Genomic DNA, 22311 nt, shown 5'->3' with positions numbered 1-22311 from the left:
TTGATTTCTAGCACTTTGACAGAGCATGACCTGGAATATGTTTGCTAGAACCCGTTCTCTTCCTTCCCGAGGTCTAAGAAATGGTTAATGGTTGTGGAATTGGCAGAGGTTTGCGTTGCATAACATGGTTGTGCACTGTGGTTGCAGGTTGTGTGAGGATTTTTTGGGGGTCTGCGAGCATTACTCACTGGTGCTTTGTGAGATGAAAGAATCGGGCTAGATTGACAGCTCGGCTTTTTTCTGTCTTTCATTGTCTCATCAGCACACTGTCTCCTGCAGTGAGGAAAACTAATTATGTCTTCAACCCCCTGCTTCAACCCCCTCCCCTTTTATTCAGATCATCACACTTGGAAATCATAATGAGTTTGTGGCAGACCACTTTGGCTTTGGAAAAAGGAAAGGGGAAAAAAAAAATCCAGAGTCCATTTGCCTCCACTCAAACAGGCCGCTGGCAATTATGGACAACCTTTTGACCCACCAAAGCTGTCGCCTTGAATTCTTTCAGGGCCCGACCATGACTTAGTTTAGTCCTGCACACCTGCTAGCTTCCTCAGCTGTACTTCTGATGCTTTAAACCAGTGCAAAACCTTTTTGTTATCAAAGGAGAGGGAGTGTGTGACAACCATCTGGTAGGCTGCTTTTAATTATTTGATATAAAACAACAGTAAAAAGATTATGGCAGCCGAGCATCCAAAAGGACATTGGTATTGGGTGTGGAGCAGATGGGCTTCACATCTGGACTAGAGGAAGTTAGTGAGGGCGTAAGGGATGCTGTGACAAGGTAACACGGCCAAGAGCTTTTACATAGTCTCTCAGTCCCTTTGTATCAGATGATCTCCTTCACCCGTCCGTCCTCTCTGCTCACTTTGCTGCATCTTTGGACAGCTGTGACAAAGAGTTAGTGGGTCTGACTGAAGCACAGTCTTGCTGTGAAAAAAATGATTGCCCATTTAACCTTGTGATTTCAGAGATTGTTGGCAAAAAGTACAACGCATTCAAGCTGGAAATGGATCAGTTACCTTCAGAGAAACAGCTTGCAGGCAAGTGGGTGTGGAGAAAGGCATGTTTTTAGGAAACAGATTATTTGCTTCTATCAGTTAGAAGAAAAAGAAGTGTAGTTTGCAAAGTTATTTTGGTATGTTTTCAGTTGTTTTATCTTGTTTTATCTCAGTCAGAGACTTCCTATATTTCCCAGATTGCTTCGTTACCACCTCAGTACCAAAAAAAAGCAACAAGCCCTGGCCCAAACATGTGAATTTTGTCTGCCTTCACACCTCTAATTCATCCACATTTTTGCTTTGTTTCCATGGTGGGTGGCTGTTATCACTGTTTTTCTTGCCATTGCACTCTCTGGAACTAAGCAGCCAGTGTCTGTCATCAAGTAATGGGAGTGAGAAGAGCTATTCTTCTGTGAGAACCGTGTATTCTCTGAAGAAAGATTACATCTAAATGAAAGTTGGAAGAGCTTGTTTCCTTAGAGACCAAGCTAATTAAATTTGTAAATTCCCCCCAAATCATCTCCCTATCACGCTGGTGACTCGCTGTCGAGTGCTGCCAAAAACTATGTCACAATGTGTTAAGACCAGTGTACATTGGCAGTAGATGTCTAGATGAGAGATGAAATGAGAGGCCTGCAGAGACCCCTGTGTTTTCAACAGGTTTGGCTTTTTTGTATAAACACTTCTCAGGAAGAGAGATAATCACTTATTAATGTCATGACGTGATTTGATTTTGTCTACAATGCAGAATTAAATTACATCTAGCTTGCAAGATTCAGTGACTTAATGCATTGGCTGGATGTATTTCAGCATTATGGGCTTGTTAATCTGACATATTACTGATAACAACCTCGGCTTTCTGGCTGAAATTAAATTGCAGTTGATAACAGGAGATGAATTCAGTCTGGAAGTCCAAGTGAAGCATCTGACAGCCGCTGGAGATGAGTGCATAAAGTCAGTGCCCCCCCACACACTGAGGGTGTATGCATTGTGTGCTGCTGTGACTGTCAACACACTTTTTGTTATTTTGTCACCTGAAGGTAGCTTGCTTTAAATTGTGTGAACATGTCTTCCATTTGCATTAGAATAACTCACCGCTCTCCAATTAACTGGTGACAAAGTGGATTGGAGATACGCTGAGTAAACATACCGGACGTCTGACACAAAGAGGCAAAAGCTGCTGTTTGTCATTGTTCCCGGGGTAATTGGGATGAGGTTTGGGAGAAGCTCAGCACCCTGAAAAGCAAACTCTGGCTCGGGCTCTCCCACTAAGTTTTAAGCCTCGTCGCCCTCGCTGCCTATCAGACCGAAATCACCAATTACAGTAATGGCAAATCCTGCGGCCAATATACAAAGGCTGACAATGATTTGACACCTTGCATGCCTTAATCAGGATGTCGGGCTTCATCTCTCAATTTATGAGCCCTCTGTCACTCGCTTTGGTACACGACTTTAAGCTGCTTTGGCCCAATATACATGGCGCTGTTATCCTATTTGGACTTTGTTAGGAGAGAAACCGTCTGTAAGACACTTTGTGTTAACTCAGATTTGTAAGAATTATATCAAACTTTTCATAAATTTCAACTTTTGTCAGTCAGTAAAATAACTGCCATGCAGGCCTAACGTTAGCTGAAATTATCTTGGGAAAAGTTAAGCTAGGTTTAGTTTGCCTGGCTGGTGATGGTTTCATTTTAATTAAAAACTATAATCACCCTGGTTTATCCAACGTTCTGTATGAGCATACTGTATACACAAGTCTGTGTGAGTGTGTGTTTGATGACTGGACAAACACAGGCTTTGATAGATTCCTACAAATACACAACATTTTTGGTTAAAGCTGCTGATGGCCCATATTTTTTGCTTGTTATCAATATTTTACAGTATTTCGTCTTATCCAGGTCAATTAGAAAATCCAAGTAGCAATTTTTTAAATTTCTGTTTTTAATTCTCTAAGCTACATACACACAGAAAATACAAAACTATACAGCCTAATTAATAAATAGTAAACCAGTCGGATAAATAAACTATTCATGGTGGAGTGTTGAGGAGGAGTTCAGGAGTCTCACATCCTGAGGAAAGAAGCTGCTCTGTAGTCAGCTGGTACGGCAGTGGATACCTCTGTGTCTTTCGGCAGCAGGGTGAACACACTACAGCTGGGGAGGATGTGATGCCGCACAAGGAAATCTGTGCAAAATGTTTGTGTCAAGTTGAACTTTTGGAGGAAGGGAAGCCATCTTAATTTACAGTTACAAAGCCAAGTATCAACGATCATACGATAACAACAATAACAACGATCCTGTTACTGATTAGTGCTAGCATCTAGCTAGTTACAAATCAGCAATTAGCTCGCCAATTCATCCTGCAAATATTCACTGTGTCACAAGGCCTATAGCACGACCTATTTCATGAGGATGCATGGATGAACTCTGCTGTGCCACTTTCTGGTGTGAACCAGTCCTTCACACTTGGCCAGTTATTCTGATTTTTTTGCCAGTTTTCATACCGATGTACCAATGTGTTGTAAAAAGCATATAAAAGTCATCAAGAAAAGTAAAGATATAAAGTTAAAATATTACTTTGGTAAAAGTGAAAGTCAGTCGTAGGAATAGTACTTGAGTAAAAGTCATAATCTCATGTACTAAAATATCAACAGTTCAAGTTAAAGTACATTATACATTTATTTCATGTATATATTAGCCTGGCTGATTTTTGTGATTATCAGAATCTGTGTTTTATTTAATTTGATTGTTGATAAATAGATACATTTAAAAAAGGTGCTGCTTTGGCTCTGATGCAACAATCTTCAAAGTAATTAGTTACTAAAGTTATCAAATAAATGTATTGAGGAAAAAAGTACAATATTTGCCTCCACTATGTAGTCAAGTGGAAGTATAAAATTGTTGGAATAAAGTTGAAAGTACCTCAGAATTGTACTTATGTACAGTACTTGAAGTAATGTGCTTAGTTACACTCCATCACTGCTTTGGGGAACACAGTTATTTACAAGTTCTTTCTTTTACCTGATTAAAGAATAAGATTATAAATCTGACCAGACGTTTGTTGCGAAGTTTCAGTGCTTAACAGCAATGCTTGGTGCTACGGACATATTTAGGTCTGTTCTGAAAAAATCATTGAATTTTGATACACAGCCCCAATTAACACCAAAATAATAACATTATTTCATTAGCTTGTTCCTGCCAGCTGAAGCAGATTGACACCTCAGCAGACGGCTGAGTAAAACCCTAAACCTCCTTCCATCACATCCACAGGGGACAACACTGACTTGTATTACAAGGCTCGGCTCAGCCTGATAAACTGACAAACCGACATACTGTATGAGTGTGTATGTGTGTGTTTGTGCTCCACTCTGCTGGTGGTCCTCTTCTCGTAGGGAATCTGCATCACAAACAGCCCCCCCCACCCCCTGCTGCTGCTTTCTGGGGCCGAATCCTCACAGCTCTGCTCGACTGCAGCACAGTGCCTATATAGATATGAATGGTTCTACCAACTATTCTTGAGTTTAATAGTGAAGGATTAAGGCAATTCAGACAGATTTACAAAGGACAGACGGGGGCAGCCTTTTTTAATTGTCTCTGTGTGACTAATGGCAGTTACGTTAGGCTGAGCATTTTCGGAGACAACACAATGTGTTCAAGGCATTGACTGCTGATTATTTCCATGTGGAGGCTGAGAATTTATTTGACCAGAGCATGGTATTTGCAGCAGGGAATGATTAAGAAATCGCTTTATATTCCTTTTTTTTATTTCTTCTCCGTAAAGAACCACTTTGACAGCTTCTCTTTGGGCTGTACCTGCTTCCATTCCTTCTTAAAGAAAATAGAAATATGATTCCCAGCAAAAGAAAAACGTAGTTAAGTACAGATTGAGTTTCTTTTTTCTTACATCTGGCCAATTTCCAAACCTTAATCAGTCTGCTGACTTCAAGGAGGTACAGTACTTTCCACAGGCTTCTTTCTTACCCAGCAGGGAGAGCGATTCATCTGCTCAGCTTGCAGTTTTATGGGACCATTCCCTGCTTCTGTCGTTTTAAGCGGTCCTCCATAAGCTTACCACAAAGCCATGAAACAGCCAAAATGAGAAAACATTATACAGCTAATAGAGCTGTTACAAAAACTACCTTTCGGAATTGCTTAATGCCACGAGGTGCCACCTTGAGTGTGCCGGGCGTATTATGCCGCTCAGTTCGTAGTCTTGTTTTGAAGTCCTTCTCAATATCACCGTTATTTCCTCCCCAGCTCCACTGATGATCTCTGACATCTCATTAGAGTGTCTGTTATTTGTATTACCCGCACTAAGGCAAAGTGATCACGGTGGGTATTGTGAAGTAAATTTCTGTAAGCAGCCAAAGAAGAAAAGAGTCATTATCAAGTCCAATATAGTTGGCAGCAAAACAGAGGTGCTTTACTCGACGGAGGAAGTACAAGCTATGAGATTGTTTCCCAAGATACATTTTCAAGGCTAATTATCTCACAATAATGACATCATTATAATGATAGTGAGCCAGGGCTCAGGCTGCTGAGAAATGATGTTTTTTTCACACACACACACGCTGCCATGAACACACAGCTTTTTCACAGAAAATAACTCAAACATATTAAGAAGCTGCAGGTGTTTAAGCATTTCAGCTAAAATCTATGATGCATACATGAAATTCAAAGGAAAATGCTCAACACTGAATACAGCATGTTCTATGATGAAATATTGTTATTCATTTTTTGGATATTCACAGTTTTTCATCAGCCTGCCATGAGTAAGTGATTTCTTACATTTCCCAGACTTTTGGCAGCCCATTGAGAGGTGGAGTGAACATGTTGCTGTCAGCTGTGGGTTTTATGCACAGGTGGAGAGAGCAACAGTGGGAGAAGTAGTGAAAGTCACGACCCTGACTGTAATAGTCTTGTGTGCTGAGAGGTATTCTAGTCTGCTTCTCCTCTATGATTCAGTATCTCCTTGCGTGACTGTGGAACTCTGATGTTTTAAATCCCTGAAACATTTTTGACTGTTATTGTATACGTGCATGTGAGCGGTTTTCTGATAGCACAAGAAAAAGTCAAACAGATGTCTTTGGAGATCACGATCATTAAGGGCTGGGCGATAAGTCCTTAAAATAATATCAAAATAGTTTTAGGCTTTTCAGCCTAAACAGATGTATCACAATCTTTTGAAATCTCATCAATAGTACTTCATAAAAGCTTGGACTGGCCTACAGAATAAAATATCACCATATTTCTGACCAAGTACCTCAATATCGATATCGAGAAACTATTGTAGGGATGACTAGCGGTACTTAGTCATAATAACAAAATATTAACACAATGAAAATATTGATAATCATCAGTAATGTGGATAAAATGAAAAAAATCCACCAAGATAAAGTCAAGCTGTTGTTGAAATACCCTAATCTCACAGTTGTCAGGGCATAGAACCAATGATCTGTTGTCTAACAATAGGCATAGCGTCAGTGCTGAAATAATTGCTTAAATTAAAAATCAAATCAAATGATGATCTTAAAATTAAAAAAAAAATGAATCCGGGATTTGGAGAATCGTTACACCCCTAATAATGATATGACACCTATATATTGCCCAAAACCTATGATCATTGTGAATTGATTATATTTGGACTCTTCATTGGAGTACATAGCTTGAAGACATCTCCTCTGGCTCATGGACAATGGGGTGACATTTTTGACATTCTGTACAATAAGGAATTAATTCACTCTGGAAAAAATAATCAATAGATTGCATTAAAAATAAAGAAGGTTACAGGCCTAATTTAGATATGAAGTTATACATACTGTGAGATGTTATCTTCATTAGCCACCCCTTTGTGAGCACAGTAAACTAAAGGTCTTCTCTGTTTAAGAAAAAGACAAACACCACATTAGCTTATAATGCAGGACTTGCCTTAGTTCATATTGTTTGTGTAAGTTGGTGGTAAAAATTAATCAAAATCACCATATAAATAATGAAAACAGCTGACCTTGGGCTTTTGGGGCCCATGGGGACAGCTGCCCAGTTAGTGATGAAGTGCAGCAACAAAAGCAAGGCACTTCTCTGAAAGCTGCCAACACTGCAGATGCATCGGGGCAGATTGCACCTTTAACTCAAACAGCAGCATCTCCCAACTCTCTCTATCTTCGGTCAAAGGTTATAACTGGTCATCCCTGGAATCATTATGATCTCCCCCATAAATTGGAGAGAGGATTTGGACGTTGCTTTGTGTGCGAAACACCTCTTGTTTATGCAGCAGGTGTTACAGCATTACCAGGCTTCTCTCCATGCAGTGAACCTGACTCTGCCTGGCGATTATGGCCAGTCACTCACCCTGGAAGCCAGTGTTGACTGGAGGTGAAGGGAGGCATAGGTGGGACAAAGGACAGTGGATGTGCCTTTGTAGGGCAGAGGGAGCTGGGGGCCGATCTGTGCTGAGTTCAGCCGGGCAACCTGAGTGCTGGCTTTGTCTCTACAAGCAGCCGATCACTCAGCGCAGTTCCAGTTGAAAACTGTTGGGAGGATTAGAGGGCAGACTGTGTCGTCCTGAGTCTGGGAATAGTCAGCTCTTGTTAGACTCTTTTTAGCTCTGCGAACAGCTTTTACATGATGCTTGATAATCAATCATAGTTATGATGTGATCCAAACAGATTGTTGCAAGCACTGAGTTGTGGCAAACCAACTTTGAAATCATTTCAAAAGATATTTTTTTAATCCCATGATATCCATAAACCATACAGAGATGGAGCCACTGCTTGTTTCTGTCTGTGCTTAACAATCATTAATCATAATCATTTAGCTGCTTCCATAAGTGAAGAGAACATAAAGAAGAAACGATGTGGCTCAGGAGGTCAGTCATTACACTTTCTCTGCAGTGATACACGTCACTGTAAGGTATTCCTCCGGGACAAATATGCTTTGCATGTGTTTGTGTAAAGCGACACGCCCATTCGTAAGCGCTGCCGTCTGCTTCCCTTCACGTCCTGTCATTTGCTTTTTGTCTGCACATAAAGAAGACATCAAGTCAGCTCATGGCAGACAGATGAGTGATAGAAGAGCTCACCGCTGATGACAGACAGAAAAAAAAAGCCAATCCTCAAACTACAGTCAGCCACTAAGTAGGCTTTTGTGGAGACTTTTTTTTTTTTTCTCCCTCATGCCGTCTGGCTGGAGGCCTGTCTGGAGTGTCTGGCCCGGGGGTTACTCATCATGAGCGCAGCTGCTGGCATCAGGTCGTCCCCTTGATTACAGGGCTGCTGCTGAGTCGGCTGGGCGTTCCAGTCTTATCCCTTATCACCAGGTGCATTTACTTCGGCTGTGAGCCGCTCCATTTCCTGCAGATGCACTCGGTTGACTCAAACTGAGTGTGCCGTCAAATGAGATCTATACTTCCAGTGTTAGGTCATTATCACCATCCAGTTTGAGTTGTCTCAGGCTGAATAAGGTGTCACTAGGCGGAGCTTTGAAGCAGGCATTTACTGGATCTGTGTGAGATTTATACAAAAATAAGGTCAGAGCATATACCTGCTGTGAATGTGACCTAAGCATTAATACCTTTCAGCATGAGGTAGAATCAAGGGCATCAGACATAACTGTTTCATTAGAGAAGTTCCTTTCTTGATTTTTCAGCACAATAAAATTGACTTTAATTTCTCCTTAAGTGTCTCTAAGGTTGTTGAAATTATTTTATTTTATTCCACAGTCTGGTAGTATCATGTATATATTTTATTAACTTGTGCATGGGAGCCTTAGGTCCTGGGGCTAGAACGGCTTCAATTCAAGCAGAAACCATACAGTATGTACAGATGCAACTAACGCTTTTCAAAAAAATTTCAGAAAATAGCAAGAAAACATCCATGACAGCAACAAGTTGACATATTTAGATTGCTTCTTTCAATGGCTTGTTTTATCAGACCAGCTCTCTAAAACCCAGCCAAATATGTTTCATTTATCATCACACAATATTAACAAAATCAACAAGTACAGAACATTTTGTGTGTGGAAGACTAAAATTGCCAAAATCAAAAGTTAATAAACTCATTAAATCAGTTGATTTAATATGCTATTAAATGCACCAAAAACAATATTAAAAATAAAGGAAGGCACTAATTAATTTATTAAACATAAATGTCTGTTTTGATTTGCTTTTATGAATTATTTTTTTAATGTATTATGCCACATTTTACAAATTGCCTACATTTGTTTTTTATATAGTTTTATTGGCATATTAATTAATTTATTGAGTCATTCATTTTTTTTTAGTTTGGCAGATTCAGTCCTCCATATTTGTGGCCAACAAGCAATCAGTTTTTACTGAATGATTCTCTGTTGATCAGGTATTCAATTAAATGAAGTATCCTGAAATACAACTTGACCCCGTTGCTGCTGTGTTCCTATTATCACCTAAATAACAAGGTCTTAAAAGATGATTTTCACACAACTACTGTAATTTTGGCCTCTCTACAAAAAAGTGACCCCAGATAACGTATGATCTACATCCTAAAAAATGCAATTTATCACAAGAGCACAAACCAGCTGACACACAGGGGACATGAGCTTTTTGGAGGAGAACCATTCCATCTAATGTAAATATTCTTGATGTCTGGTTCATCATTTTGACATATCAAGTAGTTCATATCGTTGGAAAATTCTCCACCAGAATTTGAAATAATGGTTTGTAGGTTTCACCTACTTAACCACACAGCTTGTACCAAAGGATCAGTGGGGTTGAAGAGGTTTAAACAGGGTTTTTTTTTTTTGGGGGGTTCAGTTGTTTTTGTCTCTGACTGCTTTATTTTCACTTTGGAGATGAAGGTGATCCCCCTACACACAAGGTGTGTTTGCACTCTCTCCAATTTGTCCCACTTGCTGTGCGGCAGATTGTTTTCTGTCTTCTTGCAAAATGAAATATCAAAACACCAGGGCAGTGCTGAGGTAACCAAACTTGGAATGTGTGGCTGTCACTTCATCTGGAAGAGCAGTGAACTTGTTGACAGATTCAAGGTGCGCAGCAACCCGACTACAGCGTCAGGGGACCTTGTACACCTTGCACAACTGTCCGCAGCAGTATGAGCAGGGTCATTTTCAGTGCTTGTCTGCCTGGTGTCGGGCTCTGATCTGATTTAACTGCATGGTGTCTGGGAGAGCTGCAGGCCTGGCCTGGATCTGTTGGCAATCAGCAGTGTGTTGGACTAGATTGCACTGTACAAAATTAGAGAGAGGCGGCTGGAGGGGCCGTGGATATGATTTCCCTGAGATGGAGCCTGTCCAAGACTGTGATTAAAGAGCATATGAGCTCTGATTAATATGATCATCTTCCTGATGACAGAGGTATTTTTATAATAAATGGATGTTTATGATGCCAGTCCTCAGCCATCATATGTCCCCACATTCAGCAAACACCGGTGTTGGGCTTAATTTGAAATGTTAATATTTCTCATGCCAGATGCCAAACATTAGATTACTCATTGATAAGGGACTGAGAGCAGCTGCCTCTGTGTGAAACCACAGATAAGTGTGACTATAGGGGTTGAAACCTCAAAATAATAGCAGTGCCTCAGGATTGTGACCAGTGTGCGCCATCGGTCCACAGCACACTTCATTTTGTGAATTATCTCACTTATCAATCCCCGTAGAGCTCAGACGTCCAATCAGGGTTTCAGATTGGAGCGTGGGGCCCTCAGGCTGTGCTTTGACATTTAAGGGAAGCAAAGAGGTGGAAGACCGTTTGGCTGCTTAGCAGCTCCTGTAAATATCCAGAGTCACCACGCCGGGCTCTCGCCCTAATCGCCTCTGTGCCTTTTCACTCCACGGTCTTTGTTTTATTAAGATAAATGATAAAGCCACTGTGTATGCAAACGCATATCTCTGCTTACCCTGGTCATGTATTTGAAAAGACATGCCTTGCAGCTGCTAGTAGCAAAAAGGTCAGCAAGGCAGTGGATAAGCAAAGCCAAGCATGTACATTATAACAAGTACCAGTGCTTTCATTTGTCATCTGGCCTGTGCCTGTTTGTTTCACAGTGTATTCTTTGCGACAGTCCGTGTGCTGAGCCGGGGTTGGATAGCATCATTATAACACACCATCAAAAGGGAAATGGACAAGCCTGGTGTATTTTTATGACTTCATCAGGCTGTCTGGGCAATGAATTCTGCAGATCCCTGGAAATTCAGCAATTAAGTATGAGGATATCAGGCTGTGCATCATGCAGCTGGGCAGTTCTCTGGGATTTACTCTGATTAAGTGGGTTCAGATGGAAAACGGTCTGCGAACAAAACTGAGGTTTATTTACAAACGCTCAAAGCTTTTCCTCTGTTTTTGACCCTGTCATTTACTCCCAGCGACCTCCCTGAAACCAGCCTGCATCTCACCACATCACATTACATCCTGCACACACATGCTGGCCTGCTGTGTATTGTCACCATAATTATGATTGCCAGAATAAGTCAACAAATGTTTTTATTTGGTGTTTGGGACATTTATAACAAACAACTGGGCCCCTGGTTTCTTATGTGAACGGTTAAGTATTTTAAATCGAGACTCTCAGTTTTATGTCTGTGGTAAATACACAGTTTTGGCACAATCAAGCAGCAGTACACATTTAGTTTATGTTCCATGTCATTGTCCTTTGAGTCATATTGCTGTTCCCCATCTGTCCAGTCATTCATTATGACCTTCTAAAACATGACGCTTTCTACAAGACAGAGGAGGAAATGACAGTTCACACCTGGCATAATTGAAATATGTTTCAGCTGATTGCTTGTAATTAGATTTGCTCTACTGCTCATATTTTATGATCTCTGTGAAAAGATGAAACGTACATTTGCAACCGGCAACAAGCTCTGTATGATAATCACCGTGGTTTGACTACATGTGGTCACATGTGTTCCTGTGTACTGTAGTAGTTTTAGCCTCTAGATCTCAATTGGTCCAGCGAGACTGAATAGAGGGATTCTATTAGAGCCTGACCAATATTTGATTGTTTTTTTTAATACCAGTATTCCCAATAAAGACACATCGGCTGATATACACACATTTCATGCAATGATCCGTCAAATATGGTTATCAGGCAGGATATTTTACAGTTCAACAATAACATTTATTGTCTAACATGACATCAGTGCACTGAAAGAGTAAACCTCACTGGGAATTTAACAATTATTAATTACCACTTAACATCTTTTTTAGCATTATAATCTAAACAAGTTTTCATATTGGCACATATTGCAAAGAATATACTTGATACAGGTATATCTGTGATAGGCCAATATCGACCAGTAATATTGGCCCATCTATATATCTGTCAGACTTTAGACTCTTTAAACAGGCTGTACACATTGTCCTTTTGATTTTTCACTTTCTATCTATGGAAGTCTTTGAACTGTCCTCACCACTGGACAACCCCATTTTTTGCAAACAACAGAAAATATTGGCCTCTTGGGCAATTTTAAGACCAACTGGACCAATTGACAATAGAAATCTGTCAAGAGAATATGCTGTACTGCCCTGTATCTCCAGTGATATTCATGAAATATTTCATTTAATTCAGGACTGTTTTACAGCCATACAGAATGGCTGTTTTGGAAAACCTCGATTATCCAAAACATTCCAACATGTTTTTTTTATCTGACAGTTTATCAGTTGAATCGCCAGAACATTTTGCGATATTGCACTATAAATTGATATCATGCAGGGCTGCACAATTGATCAAAATACTATTGAAAATTGCAATATGGCCAAGTGCAAAATTCAAATCACAAAAGCTGCAAGTTTTTGATCAAGGTAAAATGTGAGACAAACAGCATTATAATGACGTACTGTAGTGCTCTGGGGATGTTCTGGCCTAACATCTTGTTTTCCAGATGTTTGTTTGGTACAGATCCCAACAAATCAGGATTTTAATTTTTTTTTTTTTTTTATCTGTCAAAACAATCGTAATGCTATTTTTTTTTACCATGTAGCCCTAATATCATGAGAGCACAATCTCTGAATTCTCTGGATCTCTGGATATATTGGCAAATACTAGCTTGCAGAGCTTTCTGTGAAAATCTGGAAACTGCCAGCCTTGAGTCCTGTCAGTGTGGTTTGGGTGCTGTCATGTAAATCTGTCCATTTGTGAAAGGAACTCCCCAAGGTGCATTTTAGTGCCCATTGTTTCACCATTCCTGGTATATGATTATGTAAATTTTGGTTATGCTACGATGGAGTGGAGATGACTCTATTCTTGCTCTACATGGGGCAAAATAAATATGGCGATTCTAGCTGACTTGAAGAAATCAGGGAGTGTGCTAAGAGGCGCTGATGATAGGCTGCCAGCCCTGCTCCCTAATTTGGACACTGACATAAAGCTGAGTGCTTCTTCAATCAGCGGGGTCCCTGCTCGCTCAACAATTATGTAACAAAGCTGACCAATGATTTCTGCATCTGTTACACTACTGAATGGCATTTTGATATTATACTAGAGCGTGTGGCGCTGAACACCACTGCGGGTTAAAATGAACTCCCTGTCAGAAGGCATCGGAGGGGCAATCATGCACAGTGCGCCTTGTGTGTGCATGTCAGTGTAGCATGAAAGCAATTTCCCCCACTGACCTTCCACTGTGATTCTGATTCCTGGCTTCACAGCAGTGCACAGAGCTATACTTAAGCTGTTAGGTGTGGGTGATGCACTCAGCGAATCACACACCAAAAAACATTTACTTGCTTGAGCGCAGGGAGAATTCGAGGAGGGATTCTATTAGCTGGAGAAATTCTCATTGACATCTAATGCGCTTCCTTTATGGCCAAACACATCCCAGCATCATTTGATAAGCACGTCTCTAGCAGACCTCACTATTGACTGTTACACTTAAGAGAAAAAGCTCTGAGGCTAAGAGAATTGGATTTGATACCTCACTGTTGTTGCCGAGGATTGATATGAATATATGATAGCGGGGTCCTTGAACTGGGAAATAATGAGGGGAAATTTGATGGCTGTGTTGAGCTGTCAGTGGTGAAAGCATCAGATACGTATTAATAATCATCCCACCACCTCTGGAGCTGTCAGCCCTATAGAACATGAAAGACCGAGCCTAGGTCTCCTTCAAATCAGGCCTAACTAATTGCTTTCAAACGGAGCCGCCTTTGACCTCCCCGCATGGTCACTAAAGGTGTCCCTGCCTCGACCGGCATTGTTATGCAGTGAACGCTGTGTCCTCTGCCAAGCTCTTTAAAACTCTATTTTCAAACACACTTGGTTCAAGGGTAACCCTGACCCAGCTGAAGTGTTGGCGGTGAATAGGAATCATCAGGCTATCAAAATGTTCACCGAAATGATACCCTTTGATGGGAGGACACGCTGTAGCTGTAGCTGTAACTGTAGTTATGTCTGGACAAAATCTAAATGATACTTCCATTGGAGAGCTTATAAAGGAATTAAATTGATCAGATTAGATAATATAGATAAGAGTAGAGTCCATGAGTAGAGTTTTGGTGAGGGGACACAAACAAGTTCAGGTTCTATCTGACCTTTTCTCTAAAAGCAGCTGCCTGCTGCTAACATTAAAAGCTTGATGATAGCAGAGTATGTGTTCAGGAAAACCAAGTTAGTGAGATAAAAGAGGCTAATCATACTCACATGATAATTTCTCACTATGATGAATGCCTTAGGCATTGCACATAGTCATTTACTCATCATTTTCGAGTGCCCCCTAGCCCCTCAGAACAGGGTTACAAGGGGTAGTGGTTAAAGTCTCCCCCTATGAAATGGGACAACCTTCAAGACCCTCATACGTCATCAGTAGTTGTCGATGGCCACCAGACATTTCCAGTATGGCAGTAGTAGGGGCAATTGGGTCCATGGCTTTGGACGAGAGCTTGAAATTCTGGGGGTCTTGTCCATATGAAAGTTAGAGCCATGTTCCCAAACACAATGAAAAGTGCTACCAACTGCATTAGTGCTCTCTTTTCCTCCCTGCTTGGGTCTAAACAGAGGTGATGTGGCACTGCGTGGCAGCGGCTGCGGAAACGCAATGCTGTGCTGTCTAAATGCCACCAGCGTGACACTGGCTCTGTAACCAAAGAGCAAGAAACTTGTCACACCAATTTTGACAGTTCCCCTCATGTTCATCAGAGTCTGGGTCTGTTATTGTCCTCCATCCTCTACTCTGTGACTCACTGTGCATGCTCAGAGTGCACTCAGTCACTAAAGGGAATTTTGCCTTTAATTCAAGAATGCTCAAGGTACACTGCCCACTGAGTGGATGAACGGCCTTTAGAGCTATGCTGCAAGCTAGTTTCAGTCTGGCCAGCTCCACAGACAGGTGGAGAGTAGCTGGGGGCAGATAAACATCCACCCACACACACACACACACACACACACACACACACCATTTTTACTGAGTTCACACAGGCAAATAAAAACCCACACACAGGCACAAACATACAGGCATTCCTGCTGTAAAAAACAGCCAGGTTTGCATGAAATGTGTTGAAATGATCGCGCTGTCTTAAAATGCAAATTGCATTCTCCATGCAGGGAGAGACAGAGCTCTATGAGCAGGCAGCAGTTTGACACTGAAGCAAAGTGGTGGAGAGTGAGGGTGTGGAGGTCAGAGGGGGGCTGACTGCTCCGATACATCTGCCTTGGAATCCAGCGACCCACGTCCAATTCTCAACTCATGCAAGCAATTTTCCTGAGCCTGAGTGAAGTCTTTATTTACGGCTAAAGTGGTTTTTCATTTAACCATGAGCAAAAGTTAACCAAACTGCCCAGCCTTGATCTTAAAGGGGAATTCCACCACTTGTGCACAAAAAAATTCAATCAGTTCCAATCATTATTCCTGACAGACTGCCTGCCTGTTTTTACAACATGTAACTATGCTGAAGCAAATAGCACTTCACTGGGAACTTTACCAGCAGTCACTTTCTGCTCTGTTATGGGAGTCCCAACACCGAGTAGAAGTAATCTTGATTATGTCATACCTCGTCACTTGACCAAACTGTCGGCAGGCGTTTGATTCACAGGCTGCTGGAGATGATGTGTGAAAAAGGCTTCTCTCTAACAACTCACACTCCCCTGAACTGTAAACACTGTGATGAAAGGAGAAGCTGATTAGACCTATACAGTATGTTAAATGCATCAATCGCTGTCATTGTCTGAAGTACTTGATATGATGGAGAGCAGAGCCAGCCGGACGAAGCAGGATTTTAACTATGTTAACATAGATTCTAAAGCCTGAAGATGATAAAGGGACTTTTGTTAATGTGTCAAATTTGTTTTTATCCTGCACACAGTGTCAGTAGTTGCTCAGAAGAACCCAGTTCCAAATGAAAAAAAGTCTCCTGTGCCTTAATGTCTGCACAGTTTCCTTTCTTTTCCACTGTAAAAAAAAGATGTGCTTTATGTTTGTTTATATGACCATATGAGGCACAAAGGATTTTATTTAATTATATTATTTTCTCAGGAAGACATTGTAATCTCCTGTTCAAATTAAAACCCTCTAAGATCTCGTACACTTCAACAGAGATGATGCCATAGGCGCTAAGATACACGTCTTAAAACAGCAGTAATTAATATATGCGTTTACAGCATTGCTTCGGTCCATGAGGCAAGCATGGAGGCAGAGAAAGACGCTTATGTAATGAACTACCTCCGCTCTGCTCTTCGCCTCTGAGTTGAAATCTGCCGGCTGAGTGAAAGAAGAGGATATTAAAAAGCACTGTCTAATGTATTCATAACAGATTCAGATGCAGAGCACGGTGGCGACTGGCTTCTGGATCAGTTAGCTTTACAGGAGGAGGTTTTCAGGGTCACTAACACATTTTCTAATATTGCAAAATGAATGCACAAATGCCTTACCAAACAGTCTCTTTAACACTGGCATAACAATTATACAATTTTCCACCATGCGAAGCCCCACAGGTATGTTAAAAGTCCGAGAGTGGCTGACTGCTTCTGGCCTTCATGATATCAAGTCAGTCATTAATGGCTGCCACACAGTGCTGCCTGAGTGATCTGCAGGGGAGACAGAGGAGCAGGATTTTCATAGAATTAATGCTCAACTCTGGTCTTCCTTCCAGCACTGAGAAATCAAGAATGGTTGCTTTTCACCTTCCATGAATGATCACCTTTTAGCCAGTGGAACACAGCGACTGCTAATGCTGATAACTGATCTCATGATCTCTGTGGAAACACAGGACCCCAGCTCTCTGTCACCTGTAAGGGAGTTTAGGATGTGGCGGGGCCGGGGCTGAGTCATTGCTACTTTAGCCACCGGCCAAAGGGGGGTAAATGAGGCAGATCTGGTGCCTGGGCCCACGTCGCACTCTGGAGGGAGAAGAAGCTGTGTGGGAAAGTAGCTCATCATGCTGCACGCTGGCTCAGACAATATCTCTGATACTACTTGAAAACCATGTATCTTTGACAAGTGTGTGATTTTTACAAATGAATGCTTCCTAATTTTTTAAATTAGTACAGCTCATATGCACATGCGTGGCATTTAAGACTTTTACTGGAAGAAGTAAAAGGCCAAAGTATGAGGCAGAAAAGACTAAGTGTACTACTTGGCAATAGAACCAGTCTACATCATGTTGTCTCTATGATAAGAAAAAATACAGATTAAAGCAAAGAGTTGAATTCAGATTATATCACAAGCAGCTTTGGGGCAAATCGATGTGTTTGGTTTTGTGCTTCTTTCATAAGAAAAAAAAAAAAGAGAAGCAGAAAACAAGAAAAATTCCAGTGTGCAACACCACTGTTGTAAATACAAATCCCAGAACAATTTCTCAGTGCTACCTACAAACAAAGCACATTACATCATAGCAATATTATGTCTTGGAACCTTGTATCTTGAAGTAAACATGTATGTAACACTGGGATCCTACCCTCTCACTGAAGTTACATAGTGCAGAAACAAATTATGGGGGTCGGAGTGACTGTGACAGAGACACCATTCACACTATTACAAGACACTACCATTAACTTGATTTCGAAGCTGTTATTTTAGGGTAAAAAAGTTACATAATGTTGCTTTAAGCTCTGCAATCATAGATAATTTCCTTAGGTTTTTTTTGTATTTAGCTGGAGAGAACTAACGTGACAACCAGTCAACAGACTCATCCATGATGCTTTGTTTCATCATCAGTGATCAAACCAAATATCACTGCGTCATCAGCAAATCTAACATTAAAAATATCAATATCTTAATGTGTTACTATATTTACTCAAAAAGACATAATTATTAAAGATAAAACACTCTCCTAGTTCAGGTCATAAGCTTTGAAACAGACCACTGGGCCAATGTGAAACTAAACATATCCTTGTGCCAAAGTGAAGAAGTTCCTAACATTGTAAATATCGTGTATATCCTAAAGTAGTTCCTCTCTGCACATGCAGGGTAGAAAAAGACATCTGCAGGGGATGAAAGCAAATGTCAGATTAAAGCAGTAAACACAGACAAGAAGCATCATTTAGTGCCCATAAAGCCGAAGCAGATTCAGGATCGGGAAGAGAAAGGTCTATATTTCAAGAGCGCTGTCTGCATGGGGGCAGAGAAAGCAGCCAAATTGGATGAAGTTAAGCTGTACTAACTGCTTGTTGTGACTCGGGAGACAAAACTCAATCGTCCCTTTGACCGGCCGACTGCGCTGAGAAAAGATACATTGTTCCTGTGTTTTGGGTGGATTATGAGGGGACATGTCACAACAGCAGGTTTTTGACAAGGTCTTGGGTGTCTGCTGTCGTGAGCATTACTGTCAGGAATGCCGATGAGGCCTAATGAGGTTTTAATCCAGACGGAGTCATTAGTGGCAGGTCATCTTAAAACAATCTCGGGTCAGGCTGCATTAAGGCTACAGAGGCCCACTACCACTGGGTCACTGAGCATGGCACCCACACTTCAGCACTCCAGCAGCTCCTGTGAGTACAGGAAAGGGTTTTAGTATCTAGTCAGGATTAAAAGAAATATAGCATATCTCTGTCGCTTGACTCATGGTTAAGACTGTACAATATGCAGATCTTTGAAACTATTACACTTCCAAATGGTATAATGTTGTGTTCATCGTTTGTAAATTCCTTAAACAAAATTCATATTGTCACACTGTCATTTAGGATTTCACATTTTATTTAATGTAAATTCTCTGATCTGTGAATGACCCAGAAAACAGAAATCAAGGTACAGCTTCTGACAAGTGTCTTTTACCTTGGAGTTCAAGTTGTTCCCAGGACAGCTTCTCAAACTTGCTAAGACATGTTAATTAATATGTTTTGCCCCAAGAGCAGCATGAGTCATCAAGATTTCACAGTGTGTTTACAGAAAGGATTTCTGGGCTGTGTAGAGTGCAGATTTGCATTGAGCATATTTTTGTACAGCATCATCTCCTAGGGGCGAGGTTTAGTAGGCCAAAAAGCTCTTTTTTCTCACAAGGGTCTTTAAGAAAAGTGCTGTAAACATAATTGTGATAATAATCAGGATGATGAAGGTAATAGAAGCGTACCTGAAGTGGAAGTCATAGCTGCAGAGCTAGTAGCAAAAAAATCTCCAACTTGACAATTGTCATTCTGTGAATAACTAAGTCCTAAAAATAAAGTCTAAAAGTATGCCAGCACAACAATAATGTTATCAGACAAGGACATATAAGGCACTCATTACCACACAAAAATTAAAACAATAGGAGGAAATGGGAGGAAAAAATGGATTACATTAGAAACCTGTTTAACTACTTTAAACCACACTGGGAGATATTTCACTTGTGTCATGAAACTATGACATCAAACCTGCACTAAATGACTTTCAACACATTCTCATACCGAAACAACATGACCATGGTAGCTTGCTTGTCACTCTTCTACTTACTATGTCACTTCACTTTCTCCTTTGCTGCTGCAATTATTACTTCAACCACTAGAGGTCACTGCCTAACAACAAACATCAATACAAAATTAGTAGACTATTATCATAGTCTGTCAGTTCTACATAGCATTTTAGCATCTTTAAGCTGATTATTTTGGGTGAAGGGCCTCAACTTTCCCACTTTGGTTCAGTCTCATGAACTGCGTCTCAAAAGCAGGCAGCTGAATTCAGCAAACTCGCTGTGTGCTACGTGCCCAGCTATAAACGTTTGAAAAAGTTAGCAACTTACTGGTAAACACTGTGGAGCTTTAAGCATCTAAGGACCCAGAAATGTTTTTTTCTTTTTTCTTTCTCTCTCAGGAGTTGGTTTGAGACAAAACAAAAAGATGAACATTGCTCTTTTATTTACCAGGTGGGCAGACACAAAAATCTGAAAGAATGCTGATGTTGCTCTGTGTCAGGAAGCTGTGTGAATAGGCAGCTGCTTGTTAACACATTCTGCATATCAAAGTGATAAGGTGAAAACATGTCAATGTTGTATTTTTATTGATGCAGTTTTAACAGTGGACACAAGAACCGTTGTCCTTTACTAAAATTACATTTGATTTAAAAGTCAGGGGTCTCTAACTGCCAGCCCGGAGCCACTTCTCCTCCCAAGCTAATTTGAGTTTGACCCCTGATTTAAGGTTTCTGCAGATCAGTCTACTTTGCTTTGCTTGTAGCTGTAAAATTAGATGTTGCAGTAGTAGTTACAGGAGTGGTTGCAGCACGAGCAGTAGCATGAGTAGCCATTGCATTATTAGTAGCTTAATCAGTGCAGTGCAATGCAGAAACAGTAGCTGTAGTTGGTGCTACATTAGTCATAGCAGTAGTACGGTAGTTACAGAAGGCAGTATAAATACAATAAAAGATAGACCATATACTAAGACAGTACATGGCACCAATGTTGGCTTAAGCTGGATCTATAAAGGTTTGTTAAGTTCAGTACAGACAGTAAAATAAAGGTGCTTCAAAAAACGTTCCATTTTTTTATATTAGGCACCATAATTCGAGAGCTTTAGTAAAAATAGGCTCTTTTCCATTTTCAAGTGAGTTCTTGAAATTATACCATAAAGAACCACTTTTAAAGGGTTATTTAGTCATTTGCAGAATTAATTATTCTTTTACCATTTTAAATCAAAATGTTGTGCATATGTTGAAAAACTAGTACATGCACACCAGCTTTTCCAATACATAAACTATACTTGGGCAATTTGCCCAGGGTAATTAAGGTCCGCCCAGGTAGATAAAATCTGAATTAGAACTTTGTTTTTTTCAATCAAGACGTACAACCATCATTGCATAATGCACACATTGACCTTCATGGTCAAAGTTGTCAAACTTAAGGTGGGCTGATTAATTGCTATCAACTTGTGTGTAGGTAGCTGCTGATGTTATGACCCCTGTTTAGGCTCTACTTGGGCTCATTGTAGTATGCATTGAACCATGTGTGGATTCATACGACCCGTACAAGTCCACAGCTGTCCACAGACGTGGGAATTTATTTCGGAGTGTTTTGTGAAATGCTGGGTATACTCCGTAGTGAGAGGACCGGCTGCTGAACGCTAAAAATGTAACTCAGATGAAACAGTAAAAGCATGATATAAACGTTGACAAATGAGACAGTAACAGCCTGTACTGCTGTAAGCTCGTAGATGAGTGTGTGAGTGAGAGACCCTGCTCGCAGAAACCTGCTGCGTGGCACAGAGGAACTCTGGAGAAAAAGAAGTGAGTCACAGTAAATATAAATAAATATATGATAAATATATGACACGCTGCGGCCCACACCACCACAATAAGTAAATTCACAATGTGTGGGAAACACTGCACACAGTTGTTGGCTGTTTGACGATCCTTTTTATTTCTTCCTACCCCTTCATATCGCCTACTGGCCAAACACAAAGCCAGTCCAATGGACTTATTTTCCCAACGCAAACACAAAATCATTCATATCAGGGGGAACAGACAGCTGTAACTTGATGATGGTGGTATACCATCATTTACCTATGGGTAATAACAACTAAAAATATAACTCAGTGTGAGTGTTTTTGTGTGTCTATATGTGTGTGCGTGCAAATCTAAATGTGGTAGCACTTAACCCATGCAGCCAGACACTTCAAATGAGTCATGCAAAGAGCCAGAGATAATTTGTGTGCATAAGACTGGTGTCAGGAGGTTACAGGTACAGCCCTCTGCCTCTAAGAGGCTTTCTGAATAGTTGTGTCATCAGGGAGAGTAAGTGCCTGCTTGTTGCGCTGGAAATGTTGGAATTAATTGAACTGAATTGTCATTCATAATCTACATGTTGCAGTTATCCACTGGCTGGGGTAACGCTATCTAGCGCTGTTTGCACTGTAATTGAAATTTTGATCATGAGGTGTAAACATTTCGAAGCGTCTGTGTGAATATTCGTTAGCTCCCGACGGCTG

General features: G+C 40.8%; 1 protein-coding gene across 2 annotated transcripts in view; it reads left to right on the top strand.

Annotated features, from left to right (window-relative positions):
* epha7 (eph receptor A7) overlaps nt 1–22311 on the top strand; it is a 95717-nt gene that overhangs the window by 47533 nt on the left and 25873 nt on the right. The window lies entirely within an intron of this gene.

The sequence above is a fragment of the Pagrus major genome, chromosome 22, assembly GCF_040436345.1.
Source record: "Pagrus major chromosome 22, Pma_NU_1.0".
NCBI lineage: Eukaryota > Metazoa > Chordata > Actinopteri > Spariformes > Sparidae > Pagrus > Pagrus major.
Note: the sequence above shows the minus strand (reverse complement) of the source record. Positions and strands in the feature narration are given on the sequence as shown.